Source organism: Dromiciops gliroides, chromosome 1, assembly GCF_019393635.1.
Source record: "Dromiciops gliroides isolate mDroGli1 chromosome 1, mDroGli1.pri, whole genome shotgun sequence".
Lineage (NCBI taxonomy): Eukaryota > Metazoa > Chordata > Mammalia > Microbiotheria > Microbiotheriidae > Dromiciops > Dromiciops gliroides.
Genome location: NC_057861.1, coordinates 745983495 through 745997030, shown reverse-complemented (window position 1 = coordinate 745997030; position 13536 = coordinate 745983495).

The window sequence follows — 13536 nt, the reverse complement described above, 5'->3', positions numbered from 1 at the left end:
GTTCAGGTGCCATCTCCCAGCACAGATCCTCCCAACTGTTAGTGCTTTCCTTATTCCCCCCAAATCACTATGTATAAATTTTGTATTTGTTTGTGTGTTTATTTGTAGCCCTACTGGAATGTGAGCTCCTTGAGGGCAGGGACTGTTTTGGTTTTGTCTCCACATCCCCAGAACCTTGCACAATCCTTGGCCCTTAGAAAGTGCTTAATAAATGTTTGAATTAAGTTGATTTGAGTTAAGTTGGGATAGAGAGACTTGGGCCACTTGTGATCATAAGAAGCAGAACCTCACTCCCTTTCTCACTCTCTCTCTCTTCCAGTAACACTGGCTCACTAACAATCAACATAAATTGGAAATCTCACACTCAAAATCAAAAATATCAAATACTACATGGGGAAAACCAGTGTAGTACCAAAAAGCCTATAGATTTTAGTGGACTTCAGCTAAATAAACATCAAAAGCAATGTGGCGGGGGGAAGAAGAGATATAAATAATGGGAGAGTTGGAGGATGGATTTCTGGAGCCGCCATTATCTACCTTCAATCAGCTCTACCCAGACCAGAAGACATCCAAGAACCCGGGGTCTTTGGCCAGAAAGTCAGTTTGCAGATGACCAAAGCCTATTCCAAGGAGAAAGCCTGGAGCCAGACAGAATGGCCCCTAGGACCCAGAAACCCTCATCCCAGGAGTTGGTAACATTCAAGGATGTGGCTGTAGATTTCACCAAGGAAGAGTGACCATTCTCTCAGACCATTCTCAGAAAAAGCTGTTCAAGGAGGTCATGCTGGAGAATGTCCAGAACCTGCTTTCTGTGGAAATTCTAGTCTCTAGAGAATATTTGAGCTTCCCTTTCCAGGAAGGTCCAAAGAGCTCCTGTCCATCTGGCCTTCCTGTCTTCCACTGTCTTGCCAACTCAATAAATCAAAACTCTGATGGGGAAAGTCACATTAGTCATGTTGTCAAAGAAGAATCAGAACAGAAAGTAACACCCCCCCCCAAAAAAAAGGAAAAAAAAACAAACAAGAAAAATTAGAAATATTATGGTTCAATCTGCATTCAGACTCCAAAGTTCTTTTTTCTGGATGTGGAGAGCATTTCCCATCATGCATCCTTTGGAATGGCGAGATCTATAAGTTTAACATTAGATAATACTAACTGCATAAAATTTAAATGTTCAAATAACATAAATAAAGATTGAATTAGAAGAGAAATTAGAGTCAGGAATACATCAAGTATTACATGAAAAGTAACCAATAAAAGTAATGTATGTCTAAGCTACAGAGAGAACTGAGACCTAAGTGCACCTGAAGACATTGCCAGTAGACCAGTGGTAAAATGACAGGAAGATTTCCAAAGTCCTGCTAACCATAAACAACATGGGAAAACATGCTCCAAAGCATTGATAATAAGAAAGTCAGATGAAAATAATTTTACCATTTCTTGCCATGCCTTCAAGACTGGTGAAAATGACCAACAAGAAGCCATCAATATTTGATGGGGTCTTTTTAATTGAAATGCACACACACATACACACACACACAAATTCACAAATGTGAGATAAAATGCACAATTTATATACACTGTAACAGGAAAAAAAGAGAAGTGTACATGAACTGAGTTCCAAAATGCAGAGCTTGAATTTCTGTTTAAGTAATAAAACATTCAACATGGCACTTTCAAAAAAAGAGCAATATAAGGGGCAGCGAGGTGGTGCAGTGGATAGAGCACTGGCCCTGGAGTCAGGAGTACCTGAGTTCAAATCCGGCCTCAGACACTTAACACTTACTAGCTGTGTGGCCTTCGGCAAGTCACTTAACCCCAATTGCCTCACTAAAAAAAAAAGAGCAATATGGCTCCCCAAAAAGCTAATGGCATCTTGGGTCTCATGAACAGAAGCCCAGTGTTCATAATGGGATGGTTAGAGCCCTTCTCTCCTCTGCCTTTGTCTGACGACATCTGGAATAGTGTGTCTGTCCTGGACCTCACATTTTAGGAACGATATTGACAAGCCAGAGTGCAGGCAGCAAAGAGCATTCCGGCCAAGAAGTCTGATAACCATGCCATTCCCTAATCTGAAGGACTCATTTGACCTCTGAGGGCCTTTAGTTCCTCCTCTGTAAAAGGGCAAGGGGGCAGTATGGGAAAAAGAGTACTGACCCTAGAGTCAGAGGTCCAATCCTGCCTTCCTAACCCTTACTCCCTTTGTAGACCTTGGGTAAGTCATTTCAACTCCATGGGCCTCAGTCTTCTCAATTGTAGAAAAAGAAGGTAAGACTCAATAGTGTCTGAGGTCCTGTCCAACTCTAGAGCTATGATTCTGTGATTCTATGAAAATTCTATGTGATTCTATGATCCAATGTACTGGAGATCTTTAGCCTAAAAAAGCAATGGGCAGCCTGATAACTGTCTCCAAGCATCTGAAGGATCAGCAAGTGAAAAGGAGATTAAGTTTTTTCGCTCGGTCTCAGGGAGCCGAAACAGAAACAATGTGTGGGACTTTCAGAAAAGCACATTTTGGCTGGCAAAGCAAAACTTCCTCATAACCAGAGCTATCCAAAAGTGGGGGAGTGACCTCAGAAGGCGAGTTCTCCATCACTGGAGGTCTTCAAGCGAAAGTTGCCTGAGCTGTGAGAAATGCTGCAAAGGGGATCCATCCATCCCAGGAATGTTTTGGATGAGGTGACCTTTGAAGGCTTTTCCAACTCTGACGGTCTACAGTTCCACAGACTTTGTTCTCCTGGACTGGAAAACCACATCCAGTCTTCATGGGACCAGAGGGTTTGGGAAAAACTTCTATGCTGCCTAAACAGCAGGATTGAACCAAAAGAGAGGTTACAGACCCCCTTTTGCCAAATACATCATCCCCCTTAAATTACTTCAAAAGCATAAGACCTTTGAAAGGGACAAAATGAGAGAGGTGACCCATCTGTAAGCTTTGCAACCTACCCCAATCAGGAAACCATCAGATTGTACCTAGTTTGATTGAGTGGCTTCTATGACTTCTGACATCTTCATTTAGAGCTCTTTCTGTTTTGCACACCTGGTAAAGTATTCATCACTGTCAGATGTATGGCTCATAGGATCACATCTCGAAGGGACCTCTATTCTGGCATGCAAAGCCCTTCATAATCAGCCCCCTGCTTCCTTTCCTGTTTTCTTACACCTTTTTTCAATCCTGTTGCCAAATGCCTTCAATGAGGATGAACATAGCATCAGGGTCAGCTACTGCACTGATGGTAAATTATTTAACTTGAAAAGTCTACAAGCCAAGACTAAAGTAGAGGGAGAGTTGGTGCATGAGTTTTTGTTTGCAGATGATTGTGCACTCAATGCAGCCTCTGAAGTTGAGATGCAACAAAGCATGGATTGAGTCTCTGCTTCTTGTGATAATTTTGACCTAACAATTAACACCAAGAAAACAAAGGTGGTCTGCCAGCCAGCACCACACCATCCATAAATGGAACCATATGTTACAGAAAATGGAATTTTGAATACTGTGGATAAATTCACTTACTTTGGCAGGATTCTTTCCAGGAATTAACACATTAACACATTAACAATGAGGTTAATTCATGCATTGCCTGAGCTAGCTCAGGGTTTGGAAGGCTCCAAAGGAAAGTGTGGGAGACAAGAGGTATTCGACTGCCTACCAAACTGAAGGTCTACAGAGCTGTTGTGTTGACCTCATTGTTGTATGTCTGTAAAACCTGCACATTCTACCAGTGCCGTGCCAGGGAACCAAATCGCTTCCATTTGAATTGTCTTGGGAAGTTCTTAAGATCACCTGGCAGGATAAGGTGCCAGACACTGAGGCCCTTTCTCAAGCTGAACTGACAAGCATTCAAACTCTACTGCAGAGAGCGCAGCTCCAATGGGCTGGCCGCATTGTTTGAATGCCAAACATACATTTGCTTGAAAGATTATTTTATGGAGAACTTACACAAGGCAAGTGTTCCCATGGTGGTCAGAAAAAGTGATACAAGGACATTCTCAAGGTCTCTCTGAAGAACTTTACAATTGATTGCATGACATTGGAGATCCTGGCACAGGACCATCCAGCATGGTGTGCCCTCACCAAAGAAGGTACTGTGCTCTATGAGCAATGCAGAATTGTAGTAGCTCAAAAGAAAAGCAAGATGTGCAAATTTAGAGAATCCATCCCAAATGTTCACATGTACTATGTGTGCCTGACCTGTGGTAGAACATTCTGAGCTCATATTGGTCTGATCGGCCATAGCTGGACACACTATCATTTGACTCTAACATAGTGATGTCATTTTGGTCCTCTTCAAGAACAAAGGACAACAACTACCAACCACTATCTTATAACTTACTCCCCACCACATACCCTTTGTTCCAGGGACATCCTCCTGGCTATTCCACTCCAGGCATTTCTCTGCCTCTCCTCCATTTCTTGAATGCTCCCACATCTTCCCCAACCCTACCTACTGACCTCTCTAGCTTCCCTTAGATCACAACTAAAATCTCATCTTTTATAAGAAGCCTTTCCCAACCCCTCTTAATTCTAATGTCTTCTCCCATTTATCCTGTATATAGTTTGTTTTGTATACGTAGTTTTGAATGTTCCTTCCCCCATTAGCTTGTAAACTCCTTGAGACAAAGCACTGTCTTTTGCCTCTTTTTGTATCCTTAGTACTTAACACAGTACCTGTGTTAGGCAATTAATAAATGTTTGTTGATTGAAGGTAACTCAGATGCTACCTAGTCTAATTCCCTCCTCTTACTTGAAGAAACTAAGATCGGGAGAGGTTAAGTGACTTGCCAAATCTGTACAGGTAATAAGTTTCCAAGATGTTGGAAACTTATGTCAGTTAACAGGACATTGAACATCACTGATTTGTTATGGTCAGTTCATCCACCTGGGGACACCATTGAACTTGATGTTCAAGAGAAACCAAGGAAAAGCATTGAGGAAACCAGATTAGGGAAGCCAAATGGACACAGAGAGACACGGTTCCCCAGAAGAAAGTCTGGGCAGCCATGGAGTCATTCCAAAGAAGCTTAATTCTCTAAGCAACTACATGTTCCTCCCCAGGAAACCCCACAGCCCCTGACACGGAGGCAGAGGCATTGTGGCATTCTTGGGCCAAGTGAGGACCTTCAGAGACTCCATCCTATAGCTGGAGAGGCAGTGGAAAGTAGACATGGGAGATCCTGGACCAACCAAGAGCAGCAACCCATGCCTGAATAAGAGTCCTCTGTAAGGAATCTCTGACAGAGGATTCCTCCCATACATGGGTTGCACTAGAAGGCCACTGAAATCCCTTCCAACTCTCAAATCCTGCAATTCTGTGAAAGCTGACTGACTGAAGGTAGCACAATAATCATGAATATGACATTACCTAGGATTAGTAGAACATCTCTTCTTAGATGCAGAAAGGACTCCTCGGCCACTGCCCTAAGCTCCTGAGATACCACCTGGAGGGCATCATCACCACCAGAACCATAAGGAGGCATCACCCTGACTGACATATGCCTTCTCCACCACCCCCAAGCAGCCTGAAAGGTCACTTCACTGCTGCAGCCTTCTCATGCTAGAAGATGCCTCCTCCCTTGGGCTTCATTCTTTGATTGGTCAACTCCTCCCAAAACCCACACTCTCTTCATTCCTTCATTCTTTTCTGAGCTCTTCTCTCTAACTCTCCAGACTTCCTTCTCCACCATTCTCAAGCAGACTTCTCACCCTAAAAGATCCCTCCACTCCTGCAGCCTTCTCATACTAGGAGATCCCTCCAGTCCCGTGGCCCCTTTCTCTGTTTGGTCAGGTCTTCCTAGAACCTCCATTTTAAGGAAGAGCCAAGGCCGCCATGTTCACACCTTCATTCCTGCTGCTCTCCACTCCTGACTATCTATGCTTCTTTCACCATCAGAAGTTACCTTCTCCCCCTCCGCCTGACTTTTCAGCTTCCTTTTAGATGTTGTTTTCTCCCTTTAAGATGGAAGCTCCTTGAATCCAGAGATCGTCTTCCTTTTTTGCTTCTATTTGTATTCTCAGTGTTCACCACAGTGCCTGGAGCAGAGTAAACACTTAGTAAATGCTTGACTTGACTAGGTGGGGAAACTGGGCTTTTCTCCAAGACCTCAACATTATAGGAGGTTCCTTCCTCCTGGTGCCCAGAATTCCCAGTTAAAGCTCTGATTCTTACCAGGCTCAGGGGGAGAGTTCCTTAAAGATCACCATGGTTAATTCCACATCTAAACTGGGGGTTAATCCTATCCCAACAGGATCCCATTGAATCTCATGTCAGCATACTCCAGCATGGACTTCATTCACGCCTCACTCTGACATGACATCAATTTAGACAATAGGGAAAGGAAAGCAAGGAAAATCAAGCACAATACACCTCTTATCTAATGCTACATTTAGGGCAGAAAACTAATACCTGGTGATCTTTAATCATTATATCCAAAGGACTACCATGTCTCTGAATCCATATAATAACAAATCACAGTATAAGAGGGCATCTAGGTGACACCATAATGCACAGAGCAATGAATGGGCTTAGAGTCAGGAAGACTCCTCTTCCTGAGTTCAAATCCAGCCTCAGACATTTAGTAGCTGCATGATCCTGGGCGAGTCACTTCACTTTGTCTCAGTTTCCTCATATGTCAAAGGAGCTGGAGAAGGAAATTGGCAAACCATTCCAGTATCTTTGGAAAGAAAACCCTAAATGGAGTCACAAAGGGTCAGACATGACTAAACAACTTACTATTTTGTCTGTGAAGCAGTTTGCTGTCAGAACACTGAAAAGAACCTGAAATGCAATCTAGTATCTCGATTACTCATTCTCTTTACTAAACCAAACACATATTGGGGTTCTACTGATTCCCATGGGAACAAAGTGACGGATATACCACCTATCAACATGTAAGGCAAATGTCTAAGGCACTCTGCTACCCCTCTGAATTCTCTTTCTCCCTTCCATCCTTTCTTCTTCTTAGTCCTCAACTCTTCCTTGATGCTCTGACTCCATTTGCTTTTCCCTCTTCCATGTCCCCTTGTCATCTAGGCCTATTAGTGGCACCAAGGCCATGGTTCAGCCTTCATGAGAACTCTCCAGGCTAATGAGGTTGCAGACCCCTTTGCTACAGTCAGCTTTCTAAAATAGTGACCCCTACAACAGCAGCAAAGGGTTTAAAAGGAAGATATGGCTCCCTTGATTCATCAGCTAAACAGGCTGAGGCAGGTCTTCCTTGAGGAAATGCCTTGCCAAAATCTTTGCTGCCCAAATCTTTCAATGTCTGTCCTTATCAGTGTTGTCTATCATAGATTAAAGAACCTGGAGGGCATGACTGGATCTATTTAAACCCCCTCCAAGCAGCTCTGCATGTAGCCAGCACTTAATCTTCATTATATACATTTATTTTGACAGCATCAAATACCTCCAGTTCTTAAAGATGTGGGATGGCAAGAGAGTTTCTGAGGATGTCCTGTCCTGCCCTGTCTCTTCAGTTAAAAATTGAAAAATAAATAATTTTAAAAATAGAAAAGTAAAAAAAAATTAAAATAGCCTCTAAAGTCTTCTCAATTCTGTCTCTGCAAAATCTCTCCCACCTGGTCTCCTCTTCCCACTCCATCTACCACTGCCCTGTTTGAAGCCCTCATCACCTCTCATCTGGACTAAAGTCAGCAGCCTCCTTCCTAAGGGGTAGCCCAGCCTCCAGGCTCTCTTGTCGTGAATCCATCCTTACCATCACTGCCAAAGCAGCATGTCTAATCCCATCCATCTCTTTCTCTATTCCTGAATGGCTTCCCAATACCTGCAGGATAAAACACAAACTCCTTAACTGTCATTTCAGGAGTCTCCCCCATATGACTTAGAGACCTATATTTTCTAGTCTTCATACTGATTAGTGAACTGGTCTTGAAATTTAAGTTCAACCTTTGACACGTGCTTACTCTGCAAGATTATTTCAACCCTAGAGCTCAGTACCCTTTATCCTGAGGGCTGCTCCCTCTCTCTGGTTGGGGAGGGTGCAGAGTTCCCCCACCCCCAAAAAAAATCTCCATTTAAAGAAGGAACCCAGGCTAACCATAGCTTCATTTCCCATCCAGCCGCAGTCCCTAGACGTCTCCATCAGGGCCCCTGCCAGGTATTCTCTCCCTCCACCCTTCTGTTTTCTGCTTCCTTTTGAATGTTTTCTCCTCCCCCTCCCCATTAAATTGTGAGCTCCTCAAAGACAGAGACTATCTTTTGCCTTTCTTTGAATCCCTAGCATTTAGCACAGTGGAAGCTTTAGTAAATGTTTATTGACAAACCAACTGACTAACTCTAACACTGATCAAGATGCTTTCAGAGCTCTGGCTCTCATTTGATAGAAGGGTTTTCCTTACCTGGAAGCTCCTTCTATCAACAAATTCCAGACCCAGTCCTTACACTGTTTTCACCACTATTCCTCTTCACCAACTGTATTCATAGGCTCATAGATAGAGCAAGAAGGGAACTTAATGGCCATGGAGGCCAAACTTCTCATTTTATAGGTAAGAAAACTGAGGCTCAGAGGTTTAGTGCTTTGTCTAGACCCCAACACTAAAGTAGAAGACTCAGGATTTGAGCAGATCTTCCGACTCTAAATCTAATATTCTTTCCATTGTACCAAGCTGCCTCTCCAGTCTAACTGGATGGACTCTCTGTTATTATCTCACCTTCTTCTACTTCTGTGCATTGGTGCACATCATATCCCAAGCCTGGAATGGACATGGCACCATTAACAGCCTAGCACTTTCTCTACCCTCCATGACTGCATCTTTCTGCATGACTGGCTGAAACACATGTACCAGCCTTGGCTTCTCCCAGGGACTGGGATCGGAGGTCTTGCCATGTAATCCTGCTGGCTGCCACATGGAGACAGCAAATATTCCATCCTTTATAACTAGCTTTTTGTCTGTCATTGCCATCAGGAAATGCCTAGCCTCGTTCATCTACAAGGGCAGAGATAGGTGGAAGCCACCAATGTTGAGGAGAGAGGGGTGTGACTTTCCTGGACACTAACATCACTGCTTAACTTGAGCCTCAGACACATCTACAGCCCCTCATTGGGACTGTGGTGGAGTGAGACAATCGACTAGGACTAGAGGATTTCTCTATTACATGACCCTTGGCCAGCTCCAGCAACAATCCATTTCTCATATTGTAATAAGCAGGGATGCCAAAATCACACTAACATTGCCTGGGATTACAGGCCTCTTTTACCACCCAACATTTCCTGCCATCGACAACATCTGAGCCTGATGAACTGGTAGTTACCTGTCCTATTGTTAACAAACTCCCACCACCTGTTCCCCTAATCCCTGTGAGTCAGAGTCACTGTCTCTAAATTTCCATACTACCCTTATCCTCAATAGAACATAAGGTCTTTGAAGACAAGAATCCTATTTTTTACTTTCTATCCCGATTGCCTGGCATGGTGCTCTGCACATATTAGGGACTTTATAAATTTTCTTTGAATTGAATTTAATAAAAATAAAATCTCCTTTGGTAAAAGGTCATAATTTTTCTTTCCAAACAAGGGATGCTCAGAGCTCTGAACATTTCATATGGTGGAGAGCTAAAAACTGGAAAATCTTTTCTTGGAAATACTTAAAGAAATTAAAAGAAAGAGCCATATTCAGCAGAGTTTTTTTTTAATACTTGGAACATGAAGAAGCTAAAGTTCTCCCCCCCCCAAGCAAGATGGGAATCCTGAAGAGAAATGAAAGTGCCACAAATTGTTTTTCATCTGTTCTCAATCATGCTGTAGAAACATTCATAAACAGCAATATATCCTCCTCCCCCACCCCAAAATAAAGCAGCTGAATAAAAAAACTTAAGACTCAGGGCCTGCATTTTTGTAAATCACCCATCATCTATCTTGTTCCTGAAAAATGTTTCCTCTTTATGTTAAAATTGTGGGGGAGGAATTGGGCAGGGAGAAGGAGACATCAAATATCTCAATTAGATGAATGAGTCTACCACACATTTCAATTCAGCAAGAATTGATTAAGTACCTACTGTGTGCCAGACCTTGTGCCAGGTGCTAAGGATATAGAAACCAAAATGAAAAAAATGAGAAACAATGTGAATACATTAGAAAACATAGAGTTGCATCTCTAAGCACTTTAAAGAAAAAGCATTGAGGGGGTGGACTACAAAAGCACTTATGCCACTTCTTCTGTGAGTTTAAGTATCAAATCCACCCTTCACCTATTACCCATTACCCTATTCAAAACCCACACCACTGTGCCTAGTTAATTATTCCCTGGCCAACTTGGAAAATGAATGGCAAGTTGAAATTTTGATTGGAGTTCATACCTTGCAACAGTCTTGCTCATTCCCTCAAGAGTTACTCATGTGCGTGACAAATACAAATAATATCAATTTAGTGATTTCTCTACCAATCATAAAAAGAGGGCAGAAATGCAGTTATAGCAGTATCTTAAGTGAGGAAAGGAAAAACTTAGAAAGTTTATTTCCTCAGTAGAAGAGGCACAGGTAAGACTATTCCCCTAAAAATGCAGGAGTAGGAGTCCTACAAAAGTATTTGCTTGTGGGAAACCAAAATGCCTTTTCCTTTGTAGATTAAGCTAACTTTTGAAAGAGTACAAATGATAAACTGGTGCTCTTCCTTCTTCCTGAAATAAGAGAAAGGTTGAGGGAAGGTGAGAGGAGGAGAGAGAAGGAATGTTGAGGAAGACATAAGGAGAGGGAGGGCGAGAGGGCAGAGAGACTGGGAGACTGGGGGAAATTTGGAAAGAGGGACAGAGGTAGGAGATGGGGGCGGGGCAAAAAAGGAGGAGGCCAAAAAGGGGTCAAAATGGTGACAGAGGAGAAAGAGAAGGGAAGGAAGGGGAGAGAGACTGAAAAAAAACACAAAGAAAAAGGCAGAGCGACAGACAGAAACAGAGACAGAATTGCTACAACCATACATGTCTCCTTCCAAAGTAACAAGAAAAACTTCTCCCATTCCTTCCCAAACAAAGTGGAGAAAGTGACTCCGTGGATGCAAACCTCTGCCACTTCATAAACCAAAGTCCCTATCCAAGGAGTAATATACACCCGACGGAGACACAGCTACTGACTTGCAAAAGAAGTTTGGGAGCACGGGAGTAGGGGAGAGAGACAAAGTCGATTGTATAGGAAAGGCATCTCCCCCCGGGAAGGTGGACCGTGAATCCTCCCGCGGTTACACGACTCCCCCCCCCCCCACCTCCGGCTGCTCACCTGCTGCACTCGGGCTGTGGGGCAAGGAAGGCTGATCCATGCTCTGCGCGCTGGGCGCGGGCTCCATGCTAGGCTTCAGCACCGGGAACAGCGACCGAGCTTCAGTCAGCACTGGCTCTGGATCTAGCTCTGACTCTGGGGTTGACTCCCAGGCAGTGGCGGGTGTGAGCGATGCTTCTGGGGCGCGCGTCTCCGGATCTCTAGCTCCGGCTTTACCTCGGGGCTCCAGAACCCTGACTGTAGCGCTCTGAGCCTCCGACGCCCCCTGCTCCTCCTCCGCCTCCCGCGCCTGCTGCCGGGAGCTCAGCTGCACCACTGTGTTCCGGGATCTACTGAGAGCCGAAGTGACAGAACCCATCTCAGCAGGGCAATCCCAGGGCAGGCTGGGCCCAGGTGAGCGCAGCCTGTCTGTACTCCCTAGCTGTGCACGCCCCCCCCACCTCTGTGCCCACGCCTCCCTGAGTGCCTTACCGCCGCGCCCCCTACTGTCTCCCTACCCCACCCACCCCCCACAAACACAATCCCTCAGCGCAGACTCCCGGGATGGAAGCCCTTCTCGGGGGCTCTTCTGCTTCCCAGGAGGCTGCAGACGGGAGGAGGGTGTGCCAAGAGGGGTAATGCAGAAATTGGCAAGCTTGGCAAGAAGCAAGTGATGTCACCCCCCCCCCAAAAAAAAAAAACCTTCATAAAACCTTCTGACCTCTCTTTTCCCAGAACAAGGTCACCTGGAAATGAAAGATGATGGACCGGGAAGGGGGGGGGGTGGGAGGAGGGGAGGTTGAGGACGAAGGTTGATCAAGAAAGTACACCCTTCATCCCCACTCCACTCCCCAAATAATAAGTAGTGAGAAGTAAGCTCCCCAAAATTTTCGTACCCCTCCCTCTCACTTTCTACACTTTGCTCACCTGGGGCCAGGAATCTGCCCCCATTTTTCCTTCTCCTTCCCACCAAACATCTGGAGGGCCAGGGAGTGATGAGGGAAAGATAGGGGTGGGACATAGTTCTAATTTGTTTTCTTCAGAGTAACTATTCTTAGAATCAGTGGTTCCTCTTCTGAGCCATGGCCCCAAGAGCCCTACTCCCAGAACTCTCCCAGGAGCTTTAGCTACCCCTGTTCCCCTTACCCTGCCCAGGGCCCCCTGTCTCCACCTCTGATGCTCTTCTGTGGCCACCACAGGGCTGGGCTTCCTGCTTCTTCCCCCATCAGGGGATGGAAGCAGCCAGAGAGGGAGACAGAGGCAGAGAGGGAAGTGGCGCCATCCCTGGGCCAGATGGACCCAGGAGAGCATCGAGGTGCCAGCTTGGTCTTAACACCTCCAGAGAGGGGAAGCAGTAGGATCCGGGAACCTATTAACACTGAAGGCCCCAGACTCCTATAGCAAGCTACCTTGTTCTATTCCGCTCTCAGGGTGAGGAAAAAGACAGCCCATCACAGCCCATCATAGCCCATACATTCCTACTCTTTGACAGGAATGTAGGAGAGACATAATGAAGACTGGAGGGGGAAGATCAGGCTTCTGTCTTCAAAGATTTGTGAAATAAGACGTTTGACAAATTGACACAAATCATGCAATAAAGCTATCCTTAAAACAAAATGAGCAAACTTGGTCATAGAGGCATAGAATCTTAGAGCAGGAAAGGTCCTCAGAGATCATCTAATACACTTTAGAGATAAAGAAATTGGCTCCCGAAAAGGTTAGGTGACTTGTCCAAGGACACGCAGCTATGAAGTGGCAGAGCCCAGCATTCTTTTAATTAAGCCAAGCTGTTCCCCATTATTAAAGAGAGTTGGGGGGGGTGTTGTAAAATTTTTAAAAATTAAAATCACGTCTGCATTTCCAATATGAAAGTCAATAGTAAGGGCAAATGGCTAATCTCTGCCCAATACCTCTAAAAATATTGCCATAACAGTTGATATCCTTGGGGTGGCTTCTGCAGTGAACTGATCACACCAAGAAGCAGAAAAGGAATCAACTTATCTGATGCCCAAATCTAGGCTTCCAAAGAAAAACCCAGTCAATAAATATTGGCTCGATTCAAAGGTACAGAATCACAAAATTTCAGAGCCAGATGGGGTCTAAGAGGCAACTCATCCACACTATACCTTAACAAGAACCCCTTGTATGACATACCTGGCAAATGACCATTCAGCCTTTGGTTGAAGACCCTGAGTAAGGAGTCCTTCCCAAGACAGTCCAGTCCACTTTGGGAAAGCTCTACTTGTTAGATCTTTTCTGACATCAAGCCTATAATTACTTTTTTGTAACTCCAATTCATTGCTCCTGGTTTTGCCCCCTGAGGCCATGAAAAATC